The 23872-nt window shown below is 44.9% G+C and overlaps 1 protein-coding gene across 12 annotated transcripts in view; it reads right to left on the bottom strand.

Moving 5' to 3' along the window:
• fbrsl1 (fibrosin-like 1) overlaps nt 1-23872 on the bottom strand; it is a 253600-nt gene that overhangs the window by 35443 nt on the left and 194285 nt on the right. The window lies entirely within an intron of this gene.

Here is a 23872-nt window from a genome sequence, read left to right on the forward strand (position 1 = left end):
TTTTTCCTGTCGAGGTAACATTAGGTGGCACTGTTGTGCCACCTGAAAACCCTCAAAAGAAAAGCTGTCAAAGACGGAGGAAGTAAGTAAGGTGGCTGTGCAGCATTAGAGCACAAAGGCTCCTGCATACCGCTCAGAAATCACATTTTGTTCTGCAATATCTTGGAATGGAATAACATATCTCATGAATACAATGTGCTTCTACCTTAAAAGCAATATCCATATTTCACAAATTAAATATCAAAGACAATATCAGCTCACACTGGAAGTAAACAGATAATCTGTCAACAACGTGAGCAGTTATTGTGTCAGAAACAGTTGTTACTGATGTGACAGTGAGCTGTGGAACCCTGATGGACTCCCCACGTGAGAGGGGACAGAAGCATCTCACTATGAAGTGATAGTGGAGACTTGTAGACTAAACACTGCAAGGTATTTTCCTCTCTGCTTTACATGGATGTGTAGATTCTGGCAAGCACCACCCAAATCAAAACACCCCATACCTTTTTACACATGTTCACTGGCCACACGGGAAATGTTTAAACATTTTGACTAAAAATCAGTTACACAAAACCTGGTAATTGTGCAAAATACCGTCACAAAGGTCTGTGTGCTTGGAAGATAATATTGGCAATAAAACCCTCCGCAGCCTGTAATATCTGCACATATAGGACATCTTGTTTAAAGCAACGATTTCCCTTTGCTTTAGATCCTCTCATCTGGGTTCTGCACACTTGTAAAAAGCTGCAAGAGCTGAACATATGTTCCACCCAAAGGGCCCGAGTGTCCTTAACTGCCATGCTTGTATTTTATGCGGCACAAAGGGAGCATATGTAAAGAATGAACAGTGAATCAGAGTGAGTGCAAGAGCGACAGAGACAAAAAGAGAAAGCAAATCATTTTGTAAACACAGATGGCTGTCCTTGGCATCCGTGTTAGTTCTTCACAAGTGTTTTGAGGACGTCCTCTTCTTTCCAAGACCTCCCAATTTCTCCTCCACTGCCACTGTGTTACTGTTCTACACAGTGTTTGTCTGCCTGATCCTTTCAATAATTTGCTTTATTTACAAAGCAGCCATATAAAAATAAAAGTAGAAGCCATACAAACAGACAACAAAGCAGACGCAGACAGGTACGTCTACTGAACACATGAGAGAGATCCCCAAAATCATCTGTTGAGAATTCTGGAGAGATATTGGTCCATAAGTCAGATTGTACAGCTACACTACAACTACACCGCGAGGTAAATACATAAAGGTGATACATGACAGTTAACAAGTCAGTGGCTTAAAGCTTCTGATAATATATTTGTTCTCAGCAGTAACAGATACCAACCATGTTAGTTAAGAGATAAGCAACAGTAGTTATTGAAAGATGTGTTTAAGGTAGTTCAATAGCCTGATGCAAGTGTCAGAAGAGGTCAGTAACACCTCTTTAGCTTTGTCTTGATGAGTGGAACATTAAACACTCAGCTGAATGGAGATGTTTCCTGTTTCCTCTTACAGTAGACGAGGCAAAAGACTATAGAGGAAAGACAGTGTTGTGCATTGCCCTCTTTCAGTCTCCCAGAACCAGGGCGTCAGGCTACAACACAGGCTCTTTGTTAGCTTTGGACGACATTAAACGCTCCAGTACCAAGCCTCAGCACTGCAGCAGCACAACCTCAGCCTTGAATCATGGCCCCGGAGGCCCTGGAAGAAAAATATGGGCTCAGAATGAAATGAAGCTTGTCAAATGGACACGGGAGCTGGCTCAGGGAGTTGCTTAGAGTGGCACGGGGTCACACAAGCAAAAAAAGACAGCGTAGGTCATGCCATAACTCACTACAACAGTTAAAACGATTGTTATGACCAGAGTGGTTATCCAGAGAGCCAGGCAGACATAACGTTCCTGAGAAAGAGAACAGAAAATGCTGTGTTTATCATGTGCCAAGACGACCTACTTCTCCTTATTCCTTTTCTGGCTATTTCGAGTTCGCAGTGAGACGTTTTATATTCCAAACATATTCCAAGAAACATCAACAACCAATATTTAGGTTTTAATGCTGTGTTTTGCACCTGCCAAGACGGCATGACTCAGTCGTATAATCTACAATTACAAGGCCGGCTTACAAAAGCACTTCTTAAAAAGGCATGTCAAAGCAGAGCCCTGATTTGGCTAGCTGTTGTTTTTGTAGAACTTTCTGGGTTGCGCTGGTCAAGTTGACATTTTTTCACGGGGCTGTGCTGTTGGCAGTCTGAGCGGCCTGCGGTTGTGGTGTGCAGAGGTCATGTATAACAAATTCTTCACACTCTCTTTGTTGAGGCAACCCTGGCTGCCATTAAAAACAGACAGGGAAAGACGAGACACAGGGAAAATATATATATAAAGAAAAAGAGGCAGACAAAGAAAAAAAGAGAGGAGCAAAGGCCAGGTTTTCCAAAGGAAACAGGGAAATTTAACCATTTACAAAAAATGATGGGGGAAATTCAAGCCACATTGCCTGGGAGCCAAAAGCCCTTGGAGCGGGCCGCAGGAAGCCTGACCTTTGAGGGGGCCGTCTGCTATCTGAGCCTGGGGCTTCAGAGGCCTGGCCTCCTCTCTGGAGGGCCGTCAGCAGGCCTCAGCTTTCCTTCCCTATTCTATTCATTAGCCATGCTTTATGATTCAGCTTCCTCTGAGCCACACAAGAGCTCCCTGAGGAAAGAGACTTCTGGAGAGAGGCAGAAAAAAGGGAGTGAGACTGAGGGAGGGGGAAAAAAGCAAGAAGGAGGTCATAGGGCCCAGCCGGGGCCCAGCTCTCAGCAGCTGTGAAATCCTTCCGTTTCCTCGGCAGGCGTAAAAGGAATGAGGGGGAGAAAGAAAAAGAAGGAGGCCAGAGAGGGAGCTGGGCCAGTAAACCCACCATTAGAGTGCTAACTCCCTAAAGAGCCACATGCAGAACCATAATTCCCAGATTTAGGGAATGCCAAATTACAAATTACACTGCTGTTTGTTTAAAAAAGTCCCCAACTTCCCTGAACACCAATGACTTATTGGCTGCATAAATCTCCAGATAATAGCAGAGCCAGCAGAGGGAGAGCAGAGAGGCAGAAACCCTCGCTAGCAGTAAGTGAGACATTTACTGCGAGGCAAAATGCATTTGCTGTCACAGCAAAGAAGCAAAGAGGGAAAAGCTTTGCACATTTTCCATGTCTACATCGCTTTTACTTAACAACACAGCAAGCTAATTAATTTAGAAAATCTGAGACAAGCTTAATTGCACTTTTTTTTAAAGTGTTAAAATGCTTCCGCGCTTAATTTAAGCACAATGGGCCGACAGAGCGAGCCGATAGAGGCAGCGAGGGAGGGCGGTATAATCAACTCAATGACCTTCAGGCATACATTTATGAAAGGCATTGATCAGTTAAGGCTGTGATTTCACCGAGACAGGAAGGTCAGCAATTACCCAGATTCAATTAACCTCGTTTAGTAAAGACTGCTGAGAGACCAATTTCTCTCCCCGCAACCCCCCACTCACCAAAACTCCTGCTTTATATCAAACGATCCCCAGGCCGTCCATCTACCTTTGATCTGAGAGCTCTTATTGCATGCCCTGCATTCCTTGGAGCTGAGCAAATTATCTCCAAACAGGAAGAGATCTTGCTGCCAGAGGTTAGGTAAACCCAGACTAAATAAAACCAAATACCTAATAGTCTCCCCCTATCTCAGCAAAGCAGGTAAAGCCATTCCCCTTCATGGTAGAGCTTTATTTTTTACACAGGCTGGCAGTGCTATCACAACAGCTAGAGTGAAAACAAAGAAACCTGTTAGTAGTCTTTGTTGTGGGCTCATGTCTGCAAAGACTATAATTACAATTTAGTTCTGAGTCATTTGGCACATGCTATGTTCTTTTTGTAGTGGTGAGGTGGCTAATCTGAAGACTTATATACCACAAACCAAATATGAGCCAAAAGGACATTTCCCTCACTTGAAAAGGAAACTCTTGTAAAAAGATTTGCAGCTCAATATGAAAAGCAATTTAATGTGCAGCACAAAAGATAATCATATGTACACATGGATACATACAGGCAGATGATTAATATCAACCCATCATTACAGCTATAGCTAGAAGCATGTTGTCCAACTGTGTAATCATGAGTAATAGAGCATAGACACAACACTGATGTGCATGCTATACAAGTAGGTCAAATGTCCAGGCGTAGGCAGAGACACTTGATGGGGGTAGAAGGGTACTCGGTGCTGTGTTGGTGTGCAGGAACATGGCAGTAAAATACTTATCAGGTGGCATGGAAAAATAAATCCAAGAGATTGAGAAAGAGGAGAAAAAAACAGGCGTGAGGGCACAGATCCCGGCATGGACGATCAGGCTCTCAATTACCCTGCCCGAACCTGCCTGTCCGTGGATCCACACTCACCACACCTCCCACCTCCACACACGCACACCCTCACACACCAACACACAGTTAATTTGCTTCCCTGCTTGGTGTTTCATCACTGTCAACTTCCTCCTTCACTGCCCTCTCTTCCAATTTTCCATTTACTGTCACCTTAAGTCCTTAGTTGCCTCTCTTCCCAGGGTTGTACTGGCATATCTGTTCTTTAAAGTTCAAATATCTGATTGCCCAATGCTGCAATGGTTGTGTTAAGGAAAACCCTTGAATGATTCTCATGTGATGTTCTGAATTGAAGTGATTGAGTATGTTTGTTTTCCGTGTATAAAAAAAGGTCACACAATGATGTTGAACACTGACATAAAGAAGCTTATCAGCACTGATATGGTAGAAACAACTATCGGTCAAACGTTAGCAGGGGCCTGATTTTCTCTGTTTGTGTGGGAGTAGCTCGATGCTTTGATAAACACTTCTATCAGCACCCACTCAGGGCCTTCAAATACTGTCACCCTTTCACCCCAGACGTCCGCTAATGCTACTTTAACAATGGATGCAGCATTAGACGTTGCACAGTGGGCCTACAGCTCCCAGGCTGCAACGGGAGACACAAAATTAATTATCTCCCCTGCATTTGTCCTCGCGCCGTTCCAGAAACTTAATGACCTCCCGAGCGGTCGTTTATTACACGCCGCAGCAGTGCTATGCATTCCCAGGGCAGGGAACAGGTACCATCTACCTTAGCTCAAATTCCCACCTACAGCTACCACAACCGCTGCCACCGGCTGCTTGTCAGAACAGGTTTGGGCCAGCAAGACTGCGAAGAACCCCCAGCGAGCAGTGATGGGATATACAGCATGAACGCAGAGAGGAGAAACCTGCGATGCAACTGCCAACCAACAGATACTCGCCTCAACTGGGGCGTCATTAAGATGATAATGAATTCCATAGTGACCGAGTAGAACGGTCTCCCCAAGCACAACCTCAAAACACACACAAACCTCTTTATACTTAGCCCCAAGAGCCGTTTTCACAGGCACGTATAACGCGTGTGTGTACGACAGAGGGCCATGGCTGACAACTGCTCCCTCTCCCCCTAGCAACAGACGCAGGGAAATGAATGCCGAGAGAAGAGCAGGGAGGCTTGAGCTTTGTGTAAAATATTACCCTTCGTCTCGCTTACCGCACCCCACACCACCACTCCTCCCTCCCTGCCCTCCCTGTGCAGCAGTTGCTAGCCCTTATCACGGCTGCCTGTCAGTTTAGTATACAAATTAGCAGTCTATCAGGGGAATGCAGGGGCCGGTTTCATCAGTAGGGAGAAGGGCAGAGGCATGCATTGCATTAAAGCCTCTCGCCGCTACAGACAGAGGGTCACAAATCAACGCCTCAGCAGGCCCACAGCCAGCACTAACCAGATAAGGAGAAATGAAGGAAAAAGGACAAGGCATATTTCACCGGAGAGAATCCAGACCTGCTCAAACTCCCCGCAAAGGCCCAGGATGAAGGATGGAGGTGGGCTGGTAGCGGTGTATAAGGATGGAGGGGGGCTCACAAATCACAATTCCAAGCCCACAGATTACAGAGAAACAAAAAGGACATGGGAAACAGGTATGGAATAAAAAAAAACAATGAAATCCCATTTCTAAAATGTCAGTGACAGAGTCAGAGGAAGTGCTTTTAGTTGATTATCGACTACAATGTGCAGGAAATTAGGGCTGCTCATGCCCACTTTCTCCTGTGAAGTGAACCTGTGCATGTTAATACCAGCAGAGACAAAATGCCTGCGAAGGGCTCTCATTAAGTGGCATAATGCAATGAGGCACAGTCTAAATTGCGGCAATAAAAGCCGACAGACAAATCATCTCTACCATCGCAATCCATTTAACTCAATTAATGCAACACCAGATCCGAGCTCAGTGGTTTAAAAGCATGCGTGGCTCTCCTCCCTTGGCAGGCTTAGGGGAACGGGGGGGGGGGGGGGGGGGGGGGGGCACCAGGAGAGAGAGTTAGCACTATCTCTTTTAGGGTGAGATAAGGGTCAGTGTGGCACAGCCATTGTACTATGATTAAGTCCTGCTTGAGACCATGGCAATGGGGAAAGGGAGAGAAAGACAGAGAGATAAAGGCAACCGGAGACGGAGAAACAAAAGCAGGAGATAGCGGTAGCTCTGTTCGGCACAGCTGACTGTGAAATGGGCGTGGCCTCCTTTCCTTTTTAATGTCAACATGTGTGCCAGCAGAGATAACAACCGTAGGTAATCTTTCGGTGGAATCAGGGGGCTGTTCGTCATTACTCTCTGGCCCTGATATAGATCAGAGTCCCGGTGGCTTCTCCTGGCTCTCCAGGCTTCTCGGCAGCCGAGATAGCAGATAGCCCTTTAAGACACGGCTCGCTGCTCCCTGATTGGTTGGTCAACAGCCACGACCAAATCCCGGCTCCCTCGGGGCCGCTGTGAGGAGGTATGATAGGACGAGTCACGTAAACTCACTGTCCCCGTATCCACATCATCCTTTTGTTGTAAAGCCTTTACCCCATTGTCAGTGTGGGTGGTGGAAAGTAAAAAAAAAAAAAACAGCCTTTCTGGATGTTATTGTCTGAGAGGCAGGATAACAGACAGGCGGATTATTTGAAAAAACAGCTTTCTCCAGAGCTCTCACAATGCGGCACCGTTGTTGCTGTGGAGAGGATCCTGGAGATAATAATAATATTCCTAGTCAGAGCCTTTGCTGCAGTAGAGCTGCCTTCTAACAGAGAGATACACATCATTCTGACTGGCCCGCCGTGACATAATCGCCCTGCAGAGAGCTGCAGGCAAGCTTGGTAGGCAAACCACCTCTCACTGCAGCTTGTTAAGAGAAAGATGGCTTTAAAGACAGCTCAATAGAAACTCCTATTGAACTTGTTGTTTTTTTCACTCCATCTAAACAATGTCTAGGTGAGTCATAGCCCACCGCAGGCTACACAAGTTACATTTTCCTTTCATCCTCTCTCCTAAGATTGTACTGCGCTTTTGACTTGGATGAATTTGCTAAAAGGGGGAAAGAAAAACAAACTCGGCAGGATCTTAAATAATGCAGCGATGAAAAAAATCTGTGACCCTTTCCCTTGCTTCAACCCACACACAGTGAATTTCTTCTGCAGTGAAAGACAGCACACAGAGAGAAGAAAAGGCAGAGCTGGCACTACATGGAAATGTGTGGTAGGCATTGGTTGGCTCCTCTGGGCACGGACACCTTTAATGAGAGGAAAAAATGCGCAGCAAGAGGCACATCTCACCCGTACTATGCCAGTGATTTTGAGTAATATGAATCACCTCTCCTCTAACACAAATAAAAATGGTTCTAATACCAGTGGGAGTTAAAGGCTGGACTAAGAAAACCACGGGGGATCCAGGCTCCACACAGCAGCCTCCACACCAGTCATTCTGCATCCCACAGCCTCCTAAACTCTACACCATGCTCATAGGAGATGCCCACGATCCCTGACCTTTCAGCTTCGCTCTCTGCTGAGCTCAGTTTATCGGTGCGATGGGGGGTGTGAAGTTGTTGATGCTGGTTTAGTAACAGTATCTCTCCTAAATTACAGCAGCAGCTGAAATGAGGCAAAGGGAATTCATCACAGCATCTTGTTCATATGTCTGCTGCAACCGTGAAAGTTGGCCAGGCTCTCAGGATCAATACAGCCACTTGTAGGCAGAGCAATGAAGGAGGACTTTGGGAGGTGGCAAGTGGGGGAGTGGAAAACTGGAAATGGGGCAGGAAAGACGGGCAACTAGTTCCAAATGTCCAATCAGTCTCACACCACCGTACCCTTGCCACTTTCAGGCACACTATCACCCCTGGTAGCACAAACAAACATGGTGTGCTCTATATAAAGAAGTCTCAGACCACCAAAGCCCCCAGGTCATGTTGGAAAGGGATGTGGCACGTTAAGTGGACTTTACATTTGATGCAGACAACAAGCCTCAGGTTTCTGGCATCTGTAACCCAAGCTTCTCCCTGAGGCTTCACTGCAGGGTTGGACAGGACACCCAAAGCCCAGGCAGTCACCTTTAGAAATACCTACACCACTCAGCTGCTCTTATAAAAGGGGAGACTGACAGTAGTGGTTGTTGGGGGTCACTGTTTCCAGTGTAAGGCACTGTTTACAATGGACACTTTCATTTAATTACCAAACACAGAGAGGTGAGATTGCGAGTGGAGGACATGTTTTTCTCTCTAGTATTTGCTACTTGCTATATATAAGCTGCTGCTGTTCTGTTGAGTGTGTTGTGTTCTGAGGTTACAGCAGGAATTTAATATAGAAGGTGGACCCCAGCCGCCCACAGTACGCCCACTGCTTCATCACAGCAATGCATCCTTTAGACTTTGATGTCTTTTCATTGACACATTTATTTCTCTACATGAATATGTTTCCACTCTAAACTGAGCTTTGAACCCTCGGCCCCACACGTTTCATTGGTGACATGACGCTTGAGGTCTTTTGTCATGTGTCACCGACAGTCCAGATGTGAGTGTATAAATAATCCTGATGACATATCAGTAGGACATGTCAGGAGCTTTGCTCTGTACGGGAGGAGGTGATGGAGGGAGGGGGTGCTGAGCTAACTGCGTACCACTAGGGAGTCAGGCACAAGCTAGTTTAACACCAACGCGACAACTGCAGAGACCTTGTGAGAGAGCTTATGGCTTTAGACTTCACACTTACTGTGCGACATCATTCTAACACACCACACTGTGACCTGACCTTGACAACAGCCGTGTTACTGGTGGTTTTCAATTACAATGATCAGTCACTACTGCAGCTGTAAGGGAAATAGTTATGAATTGCATCGACTTATGATAACTGTGGTTTACAGTGTCATGTACAGAGTGATGGCAGACAGGCATACTTGACTGGAGATCAGTTTTATTAACATTAAGGTGAGCTCAGATTCACTCACAGCGACCTGCATCTCCAGTAATTACACAATAATAACTTCCTAGTGTGTTGTAATTGTCTATTTTGTGAGCTTTGCTTCCTTTACGAGCCCCGGTGAACTCTGCGTAAACCCGCCGGCTGTTATCTCGGATAATATTGTAACACCTGTGGAGGAATTTGATCTGGAAGCCATCTGAACACAAATCCCTGGACAGAAGAGAAGGGCAGGGTGAGGTGGATATAATATGTGATGTGTTTGCATTGCTAGAAAAGATTCATGAGCTATCGCCGCAGAACGAACTATTAAACGTTGTTGATCATGCCTCGTGTATGCAGAGCATCATTTGCTCTGGATTAAAATATAATGAAGCAAGTGAATGCAACTTTGTATTACATGCAACTCCTTAAATTATTTAAGTGGAAAGAAAAAAACAACAGGCAAAGAATATTCCCTGGAGCAGTAATACACTTTTCTGGGCTTGTACATGATGGCAACAATGAATATCTTAGCACTTGTTAAAGCTTTGTTTTTCTTGGGAGTCTCGGTGTATAAGCGGACTAAATGAGCAAAAAGGATGCCATGTCGCATACAGAGGCCATTCATTTTCACTTGCAGTATGTTGGCTCCAGTGATGTTATTGGAGTGTGTGTACATAATGCACTGGATGGATTTTTTGCAGCGTAGCAAGGTTAAACAGCTCATTACCGCAGCGCCGGATCGCCTTAACAAACCAGTCTCCTGTCAATAACACAACCGTAACAAATTACACTCTTAAACTACCTCTTAAATGTGGAGTTGCCTGCATTTCTTTTCCGGAGGATTTCTGCTCTAGCCACTTATTGCCTAAAAGCCATAAGTGGTTTAAATTAGCCGTCGTTTAAAAAAAGTTCTACTTGTTTTTCTGAGGTGATTCTATGGCAACCTCTTTTTCCTTTCAAGTCATTTCAACATCTGCACGTCCAGAAACACTCAGCCTGGCTCAGGTGGCTCCTGTCTGTATTTGAATAAGAGATATGCAAACAGATGAAGTCAAGGCAGCAGCTTGTGTGCTCAAGGAGCCTTTTCTCACATTTGAGAGAATCCTTGGATTAGTTGGTCCAGGCTCCAGGGCCTTTATACTGCATGCTATTCATCCGGCAGAAAAAGCAAAAAGCGTGTTTGCATTTCATGTCTGTCAGTGGTAAAGATGTGTGTGGTTGGATAGCAAAGGCCAATGTAAACAGTCCCAAATGAAAAAGGTGAACATTATAGCCAGCAGAACCCAGATGACCCATTATGCGAGGTCCACGGGAAGAAACCCCTCAGAACACATCTTTCCTACACACTTTTTACAGGCAGTACAATTAAGGATTTAGTTGAGAGAAGAGTGTTTAATCAAGAGTAAAAAAGCTGCGAGGCTGCACACAGTGGGATGATGAAGGGTGTGGGGAGTTAGCTCAAATCCTGCCTTACTCATGCTGTTCTTGTTATTCTCCAACACGCAGGTTTCAGTGAAGGATCCACCGACATTGCTAGATAGCATATTTGACCTGCCCCGTTTACGGTTTCTGCTTTGACATACTCAGGTGCATCGCAGCAGGGGCTGTCCAGCTGGCCTTGTGAACCTGCATGGCATCCAACCTCATGCCACCCATCAACATGTAATTGGAGACCTTGTATGCTTTGTTGCACCCCTGTAAGGGCTCTCTGAACACTCAGATCCCCGCCCAGGCCGTCACCCACGTCCAAGTTTGACAGGACCCTGGCGGGATGCCAGTGTGGGGAGGCAAGGACTTCTGGTACAGTGCCCTCACACCCACCACAGATCAATACCTCCATACGCAATTATAGTAGCTGAAACAGATGTGCTCACAGGCTTCAGCGCTCCACCTACTCTATGGACCACCATGACACACGCTGCTTTAACACAGGCACACACATGCATGCTTGTACACTCACACAACACTGGCAGGCTGGTAACCTTCCAGTCCTCCCACTGACAAATTCAACTTTCAGTATTTTTTTACTAGCATAGCAATGCTTCCACAGGACTGGGTCACAGTAGGAGAATGCAGGGGGCATGTGTGGGCCAATGTGGTGGTGATAGGCCAGTGGAAACAGTTCTCCTGTCTCTCTCCTGCTGGGAGAGACTTCAACCTGCTTCTCTCACAGTGACACTTGTCCTGTCAGCTAAGCCCCCACCCTGTCACTAACAGGTGGCCTGTCCCTCACAGCAAAGTCATTTGCTTTGCACAGCAGTTGTCATGGGTAGCCCCGGCCAAGCTGCATTCAGGTTTCCAGCATTACAGCCCCGGCCAAAGAGAGAGGCAGGGGGGGAAGGGAAGGAAGAAAAACCTCCTCCGATCAGATAAATGCCACTGTAAGCACAAGTGACAAGTCTTGTTTGGGGTCGTCTCTGCTCAGGGCCTGAAAGGCCAGCACTGCCTCATATCCTCAGCTACGTCTGCAAGCAACGTGGGTGGGTGAGAGTGGGAGGGAGAAATGTCTGATTCGTGCCATAGCCAAGAGTGAGAGTAGCCCAATTATATTTCCTATCCCTCAAGAGCCGGCCAGCCCCCTCTGGTAGAGCGAAGCCTCTGCCATCTCTCCTCTCCTCACCTCTCAAGACACTGTAGATAGATAAATAAATGACAGCCCCACTGGGGCTTGGCCCAGCCTCCCAGAATACATTGCAGAGGCTGGCTGGCTGCCTGTCCGTTTGCCTTCACCTGGTATTACTGCAGATAGACATTTTTCACATTATTATCGTTGCTTCGTCTCCGTTGCCCTGTTCACTCACTGAGTTGTGGTTGATGATGGCGGCAGAGGACCTGAGGAGATTGGAAGGAAATGTCTCTTGTCAAAGTCAGCATAGCCTAGCTTAGCAGAAATTTAACAAGTTCCCTGGGCTCTCTCCATTCAGTCTCTGACGGAGCAGGGAGCCAGGACATGGCCTGCTGACAGCTCTGGGCATGTCACTGTCACTGTCACTTGATAGGCCAGAGAAGGGAGAGCAGAGGCAACAGGGCTCAATCCTGCAAGACTCACACTTAACTACACTCCATATTGCTCCTTTTCTCCAGTCATAAAACACCTTCTGTTTTGGACATCTGACTTTATCTTATACAACACAAATGTAAACTAGCCGTACGCGGCCATGGTCGTGTTGCCTTCATTACCACTGCAAATGACTGTTTTACGTTGTCACTGTAAAATGCTTACAACTTGACAGAAAGCCAAATATCCCAGGATGTTTGTGTTTTTTCGGGAATAATCAGGTAGAAGCCAACAGAGAAATACTTGAGCTTAAACTGCATGTGTACCAGCGTTTTTTCCCCCCACACTCTAACCACTCCCCGACAGTTAAACCCAAAACCAGATGTTGCGGATCAGTGGGGATAAAAAACAAGGCGAATAAAAGTGGAGGACGGAATGGTACGCATTAACTATAATCAAAAAGAAACAAAAAGGAACCAGGATGCTTTAATTACTTCTCACATATAATTTGGTTTTGTGGGGGCAAGCCAGGCACTGCCAAGAAAAGAAAGATGAAAAGCAACTTAAATTACATGGAGAGAAAGTGCAGAGGCTTTTTACACACGGTCCATCTATTCTCCACAACTGTAGACAAGGCTGATGACTGGCCCCAAAACCTCGCCGGAAATTGTCCATGGATACAGAACTTAGATTCAGCCATGCTAGATCTAAGTTGTTCCGCATGGCCGTGACTTTAAGGAAGGTGTTGATACGGTATATACTGACTGCAAACACACTGAGCATCCAAACTGTAATGATAGCTTTCTGTTGTTTTGCTTAAGTATTCATCATCTAAAATTCCCTCTAAATAATGTGATTTTAATAATTTGTCATGCCATTCTGCCAAGTGGCTGAGGATCTGCGTTATGTTTGGCCACTGGAGAGAGCTTGGATGAGGCCTGAGTGAGGTGCTCTATGAATCTACTTCATAGCCGTCCTCTGTTTGCAGAGTCTCTCTTGACTCGCTGGTGTTGCCACAGTGCTAAATTGCACAGCTGTTCCACAATCTGTGGCGGTGTTAATTACCCAAATGTGAGCGGCAGCTCGTCAGTTCCTCACTAACGAAGGGGCCTGCTTTCCAGCGAGGGTGCCGTATGTTTGGCATGTAGGCCCATTTCCACCCAACGCTCCCCAGGCTGTGCACGGACCACCCGACACATCCGCATCCTGAAGAAGACGCATCTAATTAAAGCTCCTGACTCAAATCTGCTTACTAAGGGGGAAAAACACGCAGGCTGGATTAAAAGACGGGGAGAGGGGTGGAGTGGGATTGGGGCTTTAATACACTGCGAGTGAAAGGGCTTAGGAGGAAATATGAGAACTCTCAATAGTAAGATCCCAGGCAAGGCTGGAAGGAAACGCTGTGTGAATGTGAGCCGATCAGTCAGCGTTTGTCAGTCTGATCCCTGAGCACTTCCAAAGCCCCCAGGCTGAGACAGACAAGCAGGTTGTTTTCTACAAAAGTGACTTCCTAACTCTCCGGGTCTCCTTCTTCCAACTCTCAACTACTACAACATGGACTGACAGAACTCAACAGCCTCTACTGAATGCCAATAACGCCTCGTGATCCGACCAAAACTAGTCAACTGTTAATGTACTGCAATACAAAGTACATCACCCCACTTCTTCTGTGCAATGTGCAAAACAAAAGGTGTTAACAACTCCCCTCATGAATCATACTTGCTGGCTAAAAGCCTAGCTGCAGTGTACCACCCACCTCCGGTTCTACACCACAGCCTGAAGTAGCACTGGGAGACTACATAATGAATGCATGAAGCTAGGTGTCATGGGGGCTCGAATGGTGCACAAAACGATGGGGCAATTAGGCCCACACGACACCTCGGGATGGCGTGATGAAGGACTCCTGGGCTCGTCTCCTCCGCCTCTGTTCCTCTATCATTAAGGATTGAGCAGCCACATCTGGCTAATGGCACGCCTGGGGTTCCTGCTCAAACACTGTGCCACGCCGTGCACATTTAATTACGCCTCATAAAGGTAACAAAAGACACGACCTGCTCTCTGGGAAGCACTGTTTGGAAAACGTGAGGGGAGAGAGACAGACAGACAAGGGAAAGGCGAGGAACTGGCCAGCTGCCAGAATTACAAGTTGACCTAGGTCGGCAGCTTCAAAAGAGGGGGAATACACTCGAGTGTCTCCATCTCTCCTTGAGATGGGTCCCAATGAGCAGGCTGAGAGAAGGAGATGCTCAGTAGCTGAAAATCAAAGGACCTCTAGTTCGTCTCGCCGTCTTCTATTAGATCATGAACTGCACTAGGCACTGCTGTCTGTGGATAATTGCAGAAGGACAGGGGGGATTAAAGGGAGAGTGCTTTTGAAATATGTATGGGATTTAGCAACTGTTTGAAGTGAAGAGGGACTTCTTTGTCAGGCGGGACAGAGAAAACAACAATAACAACATTATTTGAGAATGCCTGTAACAGCACTGTGGCCTAGTGTTGTGACCCGCTCCACTTCCACCCAGCCTACAGGGAACCATGTTGCTCAGCAGCTCCTGCAAAGAGCTCACCACATTCAGCCAAGAGCATGAAACACACATTAGCCACTGACTGAGTGACTGGCTGACCTATGACTTCACTAGTACCTGGAGGTATTCAAAAGACCTTGGACGACTGCTTTGTTCAGCACACAGTTGACATTTCGAGCTGAGAGGGGAAAAAAAAAAAGGTAAAAAAGAAAAAGAGGCCTGAGCAAAGACAGAAGCCCCAGGTCTTTCAGTGAGCAGATGCCCACATTTAGGAAATAACATCACATCGGAAGAGATGAGGGACAAAGAGCCGCGGCTCATTGTCGAAGCAGTCCATTGTCTGGCAGTTTGAGAGCTGGCTAACACCACAGGAAAGGTCACTGGTCACTTCCATTTGGACTTGCACATAAATCCCCCGCTGTCCGGCACAGTTAATAACACAGCCAGCTCTGAAGGAACTGCCATGCAATAAAAAAGGGGAGAAAAATGTATTTTGTTTGGACAACACCTCCCTGTCCCTTTACAGCCACTGGCCTTGTGCGGCCCTTTGCGTTATTTATAACTTAAATGTTAAAAACAGAGACATCTCTGCAGCGTGCATTAAAAGACAAGCCTGCCAAACGTCTCGCTCCACAGCGGCTTCCTCTTCTGTTCAGTCTCCCTCTGCTTTTGGTGTACAGAGAGAGTGTTTTATGGCGAGTCCCTTGTCAGGATTAAGATGTAGATCCAAGTGCCACAGGGACAATCATAAATTCTGCATCTTCCACTGTGGACCCACAAGTGGTGGAGCTCGGGGAGTGTCCTTGAAGTATGAATAACATCACATGCTATGTGTCATCTGTTATATAGTAATGACATGTCCTCGGAACAATCCACATCTCCTGTGGCCTATAAGTCTGCAAATGAGAGAACTACTTGCTTGTCTGACAGTGAATTTTGTGAAGGCCATATAGATTATAACAAATACAGTATCCTTCTAGCTGTAATATGAACACTGTATTTTGCACAACCAAATGAATGCTGGATGTAATGTGCACAAGGGGTGAAGCTATTTCAGTGGATCTACAGAAATCAGATTCAGCAGCGGGGAGACGTTCATCTGTTTTAATGCAGTGGAGCGGATATAGTCAAGGACCAGAAATCAACCTGCACTCTGTCCAGCAAATCAGAAGGGAACACCAGGCGCAGGGGGGAAAACACTGGGCTGAGTACTGCTCTTTCACTGCTGCTCTTAACTGCTGCTCTTAACTGCTCTGCTGAATGAGTGCTACGTTGTTTTGCAATTCTACAGCAGACCTACTTCCATATTTCTTGGAGTTTCTCACAGAGGGCAGCTTAAGTCTCGGAGTATAAGCCAATTTGGATTAGCTCCACATTTTAGACAGGTTCCAGTTGGGATTTACAATACTTTTAGAACATGTTCCTCCCTAAGCACAGCTTTAAACCTAAATGCATCAACAAAATATTTAACTGACTCCCCCCCCCTATGTTATTTCACAGATTGTTGCATAATCAAAACTAGACAACCCCTCAATTGAAAATAGCTTAGCAGTCTGAGGCATTACTTTATAATGCAGACTGATAACATCCTGAGGTTTTAGGCGCTGTCGTCACTGCTGAGAACACGGTGTTGCATCCAAACGTTTGGGCTTTTTCCCTTGAACGTCTCTTTAGGTCATGTTTCACTTCTGAGTTCATGCACAGATCCAGAATAAATATCCATTTCTTCCTCTATCTCGTATCCAGGCTTCAGGGGGCACAAGGCATTAGTCTCATGATGCTGGGTTTGTCATGTCTTCCCCAGCTGTGATCTGCCTGAACTCTTACATTACAAATAGCTGGAGGATTTTTCACCCTCTTATCACATTTGCCAAGCAGGCCTGTCTCTTATCAGCTTTCCGCTAGAGATAAATGGGCTTTTGAAGATAGGAATAAGAGAGGTTTTTGCAAGCTAATTCCAGAGCCCCATCTGCAGTAGATTACAGATAGGTGCTGGGGAGCGGAGAAAGATACATATTTTAATATGTAGGTGGTGTAGGTATTAGGTTAAAGAGTGACTGGTATTACAATGTCATATACTCTACAACCCAAATACATGCAGAACTAACAGGCAATAAGAAGGGATAATGGACTGAGAATATTGTATTGAGACTTCATCATTGACCGCATCAGTCACAGTGCTGGTTTCGCACCAGTCCTGATGAGAACTAAATTAAATTTCCAACATAGCCTATGTGGAGCCTGCAGCACAGTGAACACAGTGAATGACAAGAATAACAATAAGTACAAAAACACATTTTCTGTGTGTCTTATCAGCGGTAAAGGCTTGGGATACTTGCCAAATAAAAATCAGTATAATTAAAAGATATATCACTTTTACAACCCAAATGTAAATCAATGTTGGATTAAAGCTACATCCATGTGTCTCGGTGACTATTAATATTTCAATTTAACAATTTATACTTGAAATCTATTATATTCAGCAACATTTGTGATTTAAGTCATTGCAGTAACATGCACCCCCCCCTAAAAATAAAATCAAGAGAGTATAATAAATAAACAATATTCTATAATATATCAAAAAAATACATTGGTACTCTTTGCTTTTTAATTTGAATATATTTTCACACATGACCATCGCTTTGCTTTAAAAACTTTCATTTAGATGACACAGAAGAGACTGTTATACTCACAGCATTGCTATTTACCACTGTAGGAATATTAAAGTGATACCGAAAGAGACAAAAGCTGTAGCACAGATTAACGGAGTCACCATTGAACACAACACTTGCAGGTCTCTAAGGAAATATTACAGTAATAACCTGGGAGCGCGTAAAGTAGGGCACATCACTATAAGCTCACAATTGCGACGGGTTTCTAAGCCCCTATAGGATTATTATGGGAATGTTACAGCACATTCTTCTTAAAGGCATGGACTGGCAAACAATATGTCTAATACACTGATTTATAGGGAAAATACGTCAAAGTTACAGACTTTATGTTATAAGCGTTGAACTCATATTAACAGGCGACATGAGATCCAGTCTGACCTTGATGGCTGAGATTCTTTGGCGCGATGGGGGAAGAAAACCTAATTAAACAGCTCCTCCCGTGGTTGTGTAAGTCAGTCACGGGACAGACTCATATTGTGTTAATGTCCTGCGTGGTGGATTTAAGAGTGCGTGATAATAGCCTTCAGTCTGCTGCAATAAAAAGCCGCCGACCTAAACACAACTAAGGATTTGAGTTAAAAAGGAATGCACGCAACCAGTGCTGTCGTGGTAAATAACAATTAAATATACCTCCAAATTTCCACAAAATCACAATAAGATATTGTAACCCCCAGTGCAGACAAAATGTTGATATTATTTAATAAATATCTATTTATGCTTTTCCCAGCAAAACACCCACCATTCTTTACGTAACTTCATCCCTGTCACCAGTCAGTGTGGAGGAAGTCCATACAGAATGACAACCCTTTGCAAACATGAGTAAAAATCTATTTTTGAAATAAAATATGGCTAAAGTAAGTTTGGATGTTATTGGAGCCTCCTCTGCATATTTGCTTCCATACGTGCGGAGCGGCTCGTTGGAAGCGCCTGCCACCGGCGGAGACGGGCTTCAAGAGGAAAACCCTAACAATGAACAGCGTCTCCAGACATAACACTGATTCACTTCGACGGACACTGTGCATTGTAGTATTTTTTTTTAATCATCTTTAGCGAATATTTCACCTGAAAACCAAAGAATGCAACAAAAGCATCGACGGAATTTCATAAAAACCTTACCGAGTTCAAATGCGCTGAGATCGGTCGCGGAAGATATCCAAATCACCCAGACTGGAGCAAATAAGAAAACGCATTCATACAGATATTGATGCGAGCCTTATTGGGGTTAAATCCAATTCGGGAGAAGAAACAAAAAAAAAGATTGTTCAACGGTTAGACGGTGAGAAATCTCACAACACAGAGAAACCTGCCGGAACAATACATCTTCAATCAGGGGGTTTTTCCTTCGCCTCTCCAAAGAAAAAGCGGCGAGACCTTCAGGAAATAGTATGGAAATTCAGTTTCTTTTACTTCGATAAAGTTATGTAGGCAATTATTCGGGCTCCTTGAGAGAACACAGTGGATCTTTGTCAAGCCAGAGCCCCGCTCATAGGATTCCAAGTCGGATAGTGAAAGCGCCGATGATAGATCGTCCACAATAAATAGATTCCCCAAAGTATTTGTCGATCTCAAGCAGAAAACGCGACGAAATAGATATCCAAGAGCCGCACGGATGCTTTTTCTTACATGAGAGAGATCATCTGACGGTTATCCACAAGATCCCCGCGTTTAATGTGACGAGAAGTCCCGAAAAACGCAGTGCGCTCCGCTCCTCTCCGACCTGCTCTCCGTGCGCAACAGAGAGAGAGACTGGGCTGCGCTGAGCGTCAGCCAGGCTGTGTGTGTGTGTGTGTGTGTGTGTGTGTGTGTGTGTGTGAGTCTGTATGTGTGTGTGTGTGTGTGTGGCAGCAGCTGTTGAAAATGAGGACAGGACGAGACCAGAGCAATCAATGTACGAGGGCATGATCTGATTTGTTAACACTATTCCCGATAATGGACACAGGATTTTTTCAACCCCTTTGTACTCTCTAATTATTTAATTACATTTATTTGCTAGGTTGAAGCAGATTTCCAGGAGAATATTTTCTTTATATGTCCTCATTGTCAACGGAATAAATACTTCTTAAGCATGTGAACATATTTGTATACTGCACAGTGCTGTCTGCATGTAGTACATAACAGTTGTGTGTGTTCAATAATGAGCTGGATGTCAGTTTCTATTGCTTAATTCAAGTACTTTTAACAAACCTCTCAGACATACACTGTGCAAGGTAACCCATATTTATTGACTGATCTTATTCATGAGCCAAATCAAACTCATTGTATGATCTTTCAACAAAAGGAAAAATAAATACATGTTATTTGGAACAGTTATTTTAGTTCATTTTTCTTAATCATGAAGATGGACTACCAACTGGATATAATAATTGATATGCTTCAACCGTGAATACAGAAATGTAAAGTGGGCAAAAATCAAGAAATCCCCGCTGTTGACCCCTCCAGTTTGCAACAATTCCCTAAAACCCTCAGTAGCCTGGGGATTATGGATCGGCATCAGTCCTGACTGAGCAAGGCTATCGATCTGCTCCTTTTCCACAGTGAAGACTTTATTCTTAAAATGTACTTTAGAGGAGAACTCTCGGAGGCTAAAGAGGAGGAGGATAGAGCTTTGACGTCTCCTACAAAGTTAGCCCTGTGGTTATCCTGTTCACTCTTATGACCTGCTTAACTTAGCCATGATTGAAGTCAGGTTGAAAGAGGCTTATGCTCGCAAAATGCCAAGGCAGAGAAAGGGGCTCCTTTACAACTCCACTCCTCCCTGTGGAGTTTATTGGAGACAAGTAGAATATTGGTGTTTGCTTTCTGCCATGCTGCGTTATACTCCACAGATACCCCTGAGAGAATGGCAGCTCTGTTGTGAAACAAATCCTTATTTTATTATAAAGAATGATGTATACAGTATTGTGGATGAATAATACACTGAGTTACCCAACCCCAAACTGGGCATCTACACATGTTGCCTGTAGGTTAGGCACCGTCTTGCATGCAACAACAATGTGAGTTATGGCCTGTTCTGCGGCTTTGTGTCAAGAATGCAAGACTTGTAATTATTTCCCAGCTGACTGTGATTAAGGGTCATCCCCAAGCTTACAGACTTCCATTAAAAACATAGGACACACACACACACACACACACACACACACACACACCCCCCCCCCCCCCCCCCCAGAGGAAAAGGCCCAGGAGTATGTGGAATTTGACAAGGAAAAGTTAGACGGCACTAAATTGGACTTTGGCCAATCGGGAAATTGGCTGTAATTTTATATACTAGAAAATAACAGCTTACCAAAAGCAGCTGAAATGAGCCAGCGACCAAAAAGGGAGAACATACATGACGCTAAACCTGGGAAGCGTTCCAGGACGACGTATGAGACAGAGAAGCAGATGTTGGACCAGCAGGGCATCCTGGGAAATGGACCTCATTGATGGTAGGAAAGGAAACAATAAATGTCCAAGCCATAAAGGCATCATCGTTCCTAAGTGTCATATTGTATCTGCTTCCCCCCCCGATATCGCTCTCTGAAACGCTGTTGTTGTTCTGTAAGGACAGTACGCAGTCTTTTCCTTTGAAGGAAAACTTTAACAACACTTTTATAGCAATCAAAAGAGCACAAATGCCATTTAATGGTTCCGAAGGCGTCCTATTTGCAGGTTATGTCCTGTTAACTACAAAGCAATCACCGATACACCTAAGATTAACTGAGGTGTCTTTGCGAGTTGTAACATCGTGCAAAGCTGCACACTTCATGGTCGTTGGCAGGATGTGTAGTACCGCAGGGCAGCTGGTGGTCAGTAAATAGTTCCAATGCGTAAGCTAATCGCTCATTAAACTACAATGTCTAATTCTCCATTTTTATGCTTCTCAAATACACAAGACACGTTGCACAGATCACAGCTTTTAAGATCTTGGAAGACACCATCCATGCAACTTCTGATTTCTGATTTGAAAACAATCACACAAAGCGCATTTCCAAATCCTCTCAAGAGTATTCCTTAAATTTGTTTTGACACAGTTGAGATGGACACATGAGAGAAGCTCTAGTAGGATTCAGTCTTAAGCTACTGAGGCCACATATAGCTCCCAAGGTAGGTGTCTAACCACTACATCAGCTCTGGGAAAAAGGTTGGGTGTATTTTCTGTCCTTCAGCACTTTAACAGCCAGCTTTCGGCTTCAAGTCCATTCAGTGGTGGGCTACTAATGCTGCCAGCCTCAGCCCGGAGAACAGTTAATCTCAGGTAAGCCAGCGCTGACTGAGTGGATCTAGAGGCCTGGTCCAAATATCTGACTTGTGGAAATAGCATCTGGCATACAATATACCCCCTCCTCAACAGCTTTCTAAAATAGGTGCATGTACAGTAATAGCTACTGTATGTAAAGAGAGAAGCCAAGGGGAAGAATTATGTTGATTTCAGAGTGTTAATATCGACCACACGCTTAATATGAAGCTGTTAGCCAAAGATTTCTTGGAGGACGATCATTTCTCAGCTCATCACCCTGTTTTGGAAATAAAAACTTTATGAAGAGCAAATATCTTCCTTTAAAGTGAAAGATGTCAAAGCCTGAGGACAGACAAATACAAATTGGCTCAGTAGCTGATTTCATAATGAAAAGGTAGCAGGGATTTAGTGTGACTGAAACGAAGCTTAAAGTATATGCCTCATTTTATATAACATTTAGGTTCAGCTCATTTGGGCTATACCATAATGTTTGACTGTTTAATTAAACTGAAGTCGAACTACACTGTAAGTTTGAATCCCAGATATTTCCACTTTGAATTCTCGCCATTACTAGTAATGATGGTGGAGAGGCACAACATAGGCTGTCACCACCAACACGGAACACAGTCATGTTTTATTCCGTTTTATTTCTGCCGCTGTACGTTGTAATTTCTATGTGAAGAGAGCCTCGCAGAAGCCATGATTTATTCATTACAGGGGCTCGAGTAGCTAGACCAACGATGTGAGAATGAGCACCTTATTCAATGACTCCCATCTTTCATTATGGACAACATTTCTAGGTCATCCATTTGCAGCACTGGTGTACTCCAGGATACAAGTAGTGCTACTGAGAACAGAGGCCAGAGGACGTCAAACACTTAAGGACTCTCAGCAAACCCAACTAAAAGTAAAGGACTTACAGTAATAGAGGAGCTCTAGAGATGTACAAGGGACCTAATAAGATACAGAACACAGAAACTAAATACTCGATACTACAGAGTATTTTGTGTCTGAATTGGTACCGTTAATGGATTTTCACTTATATGCAGTCTGCAACTCTCAGGAATCATGTTCCTCAATCTATTCCATGCGTAGGGCTCGTCAGGCAGATCATTTTTAACCGTCTTGAAAGTTGTGCTCATCAAAGCCCTCGTGGCAAATGTTTCTGGAGGTTCCTGTTCGACATGAAAAGTCGTCCTGATTGATCGAGGCGATGTAGAACAAAAAGCGCCCTCCGCCAGGCACATTAAAAATGAATTTTCTCTGGGATTCAAAGGGCTGCGCTGCTAGGGCAGAGGGAGATGAGAGCTGGTAGCTCTGCTAGTTTGCCTCGGGAGCCCCTCTAGCAGCTAGTCCCAGCTGATCCATCCATCAGCCTTCAAGCCCACAGAGGTGAGTGACTGTTTGAAGGCTCTGCCGGCTACCTTATCCTGAGGCTTAACAATCCAATATTGGTTGTTGCCGAAGATAATTACTCTCCATTGATGGTAGAATACCCAGGGCTAGCTGCAGCCATTTGCATTGCCCAACACCACAGATCGATCAGGGAGGAAAAGCAGTTGGGAGCTGATAACAGTGTTGCGTTAGACTAGCGTTTCTAGGAGGGATGTTATTCTCTTTCTAGCATTTATTCTCCTACACCCCCACCCTCTCACGGCCTTCCTCCCCCACTCCCTCCTCTTTCAATGAACAAGGTAAAGAATGGCTCGCACTGATAGAATCAGCAAGGACATTGCTGTCTTTATTCTTCCTCCAAAAGCATGCACATGTCACCTTGACATTCTTTATCTTCTTCACAGTGCTGGCAGGAGAAAATGTGCTAACTAGATCCTGCATTTGATACACGATTGTTTATGGACCCACAGCTTTCATTTCCCATCCTCCCGAGCCGTTTGCAGATTGACGGAAGCAAAAACTACACTTTGCTGCTCTTGTCTAGAAAACATGCAAAGAGAAGGTGCAGCCTTGTGTGGTCTTGTTGCTGATTTGTCTCCACCAGGGTATAATTTACACTAAGAAAAGAAGATGGAAATTGGAGAAGTGAGATTAGCAAGTAATTTATGGGCACTTAGCGGGTCGCCTGCAATAACAACCTCTGATATGCTTCACTGCAGCGTTGCAGTCTGCGAGGACAGCCATGCCACTGGCTCCCGAGTTATAGAGCACATACAGGACAAACAAACCCCACC

Source organism: Cottoperca gobio, chromosome 9, assembly GCF_900634415.1.
Source record: "Cottoperca gobio chromosome 9, fCotGob3.1, whole genome shotgun sequence".
Classification (NCBI taxonomy): Eukaryota; Metazoa; Chordata; class Actinopteri; order Perciformes; family Bovichtidae; genus Cottoperca; species Cottoperca gobio.